Here is a 4,912-nt window from a genome sequence, read left to right as displayed (position 1 = left end):
TAGGTAAACATACAAAACAAGCTGTACATTTAGCCCTGCTTGCCCAAGTCAATGGCACCGCTGCCACGCCCCCTGCTCACAGTGCAATCACCCACATCAGAATGCGTGGCATATCAATGCCTGCGTTCTTGTCCAGTGTGATTTAAAAAAATGTGTACCACCACGTCTCCTCCCACCCCAGAACGCAGGCAGCCTGCCGGGATGCGATTCAGTGCATTCCAGCAGCTATGCGTGCTGGAACGCACTGGAAGTGGTGTGAACAAGCCCTCAAGTATATTTCTAGCTTAAACATTTTAGATAGACTTTGTTTTAGATAGAATGGAGGGACTGTGAAAAATAGTCCTTGTCCTTTTTTTTTTTTAGTATGAGTCCCATGAGGAAGATTTTCCTTCACTTCCTGTCCAGGAGACACAACAGCAAATGAGAGGAAATCTCTCCAAAGTGAGGGGAAGTGTCCTCTTACCCATTCATCTCCAAGGTGTCCCTAATTGGGAGATTTACCCTTAACCTCCTGTTCTGGTGACAACTGTAAAATGTTGGATTGCCCGTCCGAATGGTTACCTAGACAAACACAGAGAATGAACCAGACAGCAATAAAAAGGAAACCTGGCAGGGGCCCCAACCCTTCCACACTCCATCCATAACTATATAAAAGGGTTTGGCTAGAGATACACTTTAAATGAGCCGTGACCACAAACACTAGCATATAAAATTCTGTTGCACAACAAAGTAAATGACGCGGTGTTATAGAACACATAAAATGTACGTGGTGTTTACTGCTAGCCTGACATAAAACCATAGTCCATCGACATAAAACACTTTAATGTATTTTCTGCCCCTTGCAACCGTTGCAAAGGTCTTCCGTTGGAGAAAACATGTTTCCAAGTTTCTGTTCATCTCAGCAAAACAGACTCAACTTTGCCCTAGTTTAAAACTGATGCAATAAGCTCTGGCTGTTACAATGGGAGACGTTCCAGGTATAAATAAATCAGGTGTGGACTGGACGGAGGGGAGGGCCCATGCGCAGGTCTGGTCCGGAGGGAGCCGTCCCATTGGTCGGGGAGCTGGGGGCTCGTGTTAGGTGTGTGGTAAAGGGCTGGAGAAGTCTTTGGCAGCCAGTCACTCTGTCCTGTACAGGCGCTGCTCTTACATTATCAGTCTGTGCATACTTTGCTTGCTAATCTTTTTTTTACTTGCTGCAATCGCATTCAGTTGGCTCCTTTTAAAGACGGGAGCAACCAGAGAGATCGTTTATACCAGCCAAAGGGAATTCCATGGTTTCTTGGGTAAAACTAGAAGTTGTTTTAGTTGCTGGTTGTCCTGGGACTGCAACTTGTTCTAGAGTACATGAGTAAAAGTCTGTAGACACCTGAGCATTCGACCTACAGGTGAAACTCAAATAATTAGAATACCGTGCAAAGTTCATTTATTTCACTAATGCAACTTAAAAGGTGAAACTAATATATGAGAAAGACGCATTACATGCAAAGCAAGATAATTCAAGCCGTGATTTGTCATACTTGTGATGATTATGGCTTACAGCTCATGAAAACCCCAAGAACCCCAAATCCACAACCTCAAAAAAGTAGATTATTACATGCAATCAATAAAACAAGGATTGTACATAGAACAATATCGGACCTCTGAAAAGTACAAGCATGCATATGTACTCAGTACTTGGTTTGGGCCCCTTTTGCAGCACTTACTGCAATTACTTTTGCAAGATATTCTAATTATTCGAGTTTCACCTGTATATGAGATTGTTAAACATCCCATTCTAGAACCATGGGTATTATTATGATGTTGGCCTCCCCATGAGCAAATGATTGTAGACACCTGACCATCCCACCTATATGAGATTGCTGACCATCCCATTCTAGAACCATGGGCATTATTATGATGTTGGCCTCCCCATGAGCAAATGATTGTAGACACCTGACCATCCCACCTATATGAGATTACTGACCATCCCATTCTAGAACCATGGGCATTATTATGATGTTGGCCTTCCCATGAGCAAATGATTGTAGACACCTGACCATCCCACCTATATGAGATTACTGACCATCCCATTCTAGAACCATGGGCATTATTATGATGTTGGCCTTCCCATGAGCAAATGATTGTAGACACCTGACCATCCCACCTATATGAGATTGCCTATATGAGGTTTCTTCTTTCTGTCCCATGACAATGGTCTCCCTGACAAAATGGAGAGGCTGGGTCCGATGGGGATACAACAATAAAAACCTGATGGGGACCCTACTCCATCTAAAAATTTAAAAAAAATTAATTTGGCTTTGAAAACCCTTTAAATTGTATATAAAGCCCAAAATCTTTGACATAATGCTCCACTGTATAAAGTTTTCTTAAGCAAATCCTTTTTCATTAATTTAACGCAGTTACCTGGAGCTCCTGTCAGTACCAGCACTTCCTGTTGCAGGCTGACAACTGTTAAGCTGGCCATACACCTTACAATTATCTGCAGATTGTCTGTGGTCAGATGGAAAAGGTGCAACGGATTGGACCAGGTGGAGATTACTCCATCCACACAGTTAGGTGTAGATGGAGGAATCTGTTGCACCTTTTCTATCTGACCACAGACAATCTGCAGATAATTGTAAGGTGTATGGCCAGCTTTAGCCTGCTGTGTGAGCTGCTTTCATTTGGCTGCTTATCAGGCCTATCAAATAGGCACCCCAACTGAAGAAGCTCCCATGGCAGAGTGACAACCTACAACAGGTAGTGTTTTTTCCGGCAGGATCTCCAATTAAGTCATTCCTTTTGCATTGCCTGTACTGGTACATCAGCTGCATACAAAGTATATCATCCCTAGTGAAGGGATACGTAGGTGCTCAGCTCTTACCATGGAGCTATTCCCCCGGTTTACATGAAAGTTATAGCTGGGCCTTCTGGACATCCACCAGGCCCATGGCCACTGCCTAGTTTGCCTTGTGTATGATGTTGTGGCTCTACAAGGTATTTGTATCAAATGTTGGCAAAAGGACTGCTTAATAATATTGATAAAGTTTGTTGATCTGACCTATCTGATCAGAAATAAAAACCATGTGTGTGGCCAGCTGAAGCCATATGTAAAAAAAAGCTCATACATACAACACACAACATGGTGCCTCATGACAGGGAAATGATGTATCTGGTCATAGGAAATGTCGTAGCATGGCTTAGGGAAGAGGGGAGCAGATGCAAAGGGCATGGGTAGCAGCAGCAGTGGGCATAGCTTGATGGTATCTGAGCAGGTAGCAGATACTTATTATACCCAATGGTTTGTGGGCATCCATTATCCAAAGGCAATAAAAGTGGGAGCTGTTTTCTGTGACCCTCAAGATGGGAGGTGGGGGTATCTCTATTTAATTTAGGTTACAGGGTTGCAACAGCAAAGATTAATCTTAAACTAGATGGGGCAGAACCATTGATCCGGCAGAAACATTATTAAACCAAGGCTTTATGTAGGAAGCTATTGGCTACTCTATCCCATCTGTAACAACTTTCATGTGGACAGGCTCTTTGAGTGACAATACATACCACAGTCATATAAGAGAGCAGGCTTTACAGGACAACATTTTTAGACACAGAGAACTCTATGTACAGTGCAGAGTACACGGCCTGCTATGGCTAGCACAGCAGGACAGGTTTTTGCACAAATAGAGGCTGTTTTCCACACTGCCGAAGGCCATGATGTTTAAGCTTGTTGATGACAGTTGCTGGACACCGCAAGTAGGTGAAAGATCAGGACAGCCAGGTGTGACGTATGTGCCCGTTGTACTAACTCCACAAACTCAGAGTCTCGGGTTAGTGGTTAACAAGTCTGAAAACAGGCCTAGGAAAATCAATCAATTAACAGAATAGACCTAGCAACATTTTGGGCCCTGCTTCTTCCTTGCCTTTACCCTCTTCAAGCAAATATAAATAATTGGGCTGCCAGACACTTGGATATCCAAGGCATAATGAAATCTGAATATGTATTAACAATCTGCAATGAGGTTATTTGCAACAATTGTTGCATACAAAAGAATCCATGCACAATTTGCCACCCATTTATGGCATCTAAATCGGCCTAATACACTATATGGCCAAAGGTATGTGGACCCCCCCCTCCAAATTTTTAAGTTTAGGTGTTTCCAGTGAAAGGCACTGTTAATACTACAGCATGCAAAGACATTTTAGACAATTGCGCTTCTCCAGCCTTATGGTAACAGTTTGTGTTCCACCATGACTGTCCCCTGTGTACAAAGCCAGCTCCATACAGACATGGTTGGATGAGTTTGGTGTGGAGGAACTCGGGTGTCCTGCACAGAACCCTGACCTCAACCCTACTGAACACCTTTGGGGTTGAATTGGAAGGCCAGTTGTGAGCCGGCTCTTGTTGTTGCACATCAATGTCTGACCCCACAAATACTCTTTTGGCTGAAGTAGAAAATTCCCCCAGACACATTGCAAAATCTTGTGGAACACCTTCCCAGAAGAGGCGGTGATATCTGCAAATGAGGAGGGAAACAACTCCATATTAATGCCAATGCTTTTGGAATGAATCTTGCAGCTATTTTAAACGCTAACTTTTGCTTGAATGTGTTTCAGTTTGAGCACCTCCACCATGCCAAATATTAAAGGAGAACTATGAGGCGAGTGCTTTTCACTCACCTCATAGTTCTAGCCGACCTGTGACAATGAGACTGTCACAGGTCGGCTCAGTAGATCGGGAGGTGAGCGAACACATACCGGCGTTCGCTCACCTCTCGATCCTGTCACGGCTCTCTGCCATGACAGGGGAGGGGCTGGATTCCCCCCTCCCCGCTCTGATCCGCCAGCGCTGACTGGCAGAACGGACGGGGGAGGGGGCGGGTACAGCTGGCTCTGCCTCTAGATAGGCAGAGCCAGCTGTCACTCACGCAGC

The sequence above is a fragment of the Nanorana parkeri genome, unplaced genomic scaffold, assembly GCF_000935625.1.
Source record: "Nanorana parkeri isolate BGI_ZX_2015 unplaced genomic scaffold, ASM93562v1 scaffold474, whole genome shotgun sequence".
NCBI lineage: Eukaryota > Metazoa > Chordata > Amphibia > Anura > Dicroglossidae > Nanorana > Nanorana parkeri.
The sequence above is the reverse complement of the archived record's forward strand: the minus strand, read 5'-3'. Positions refer to the sequence as shown.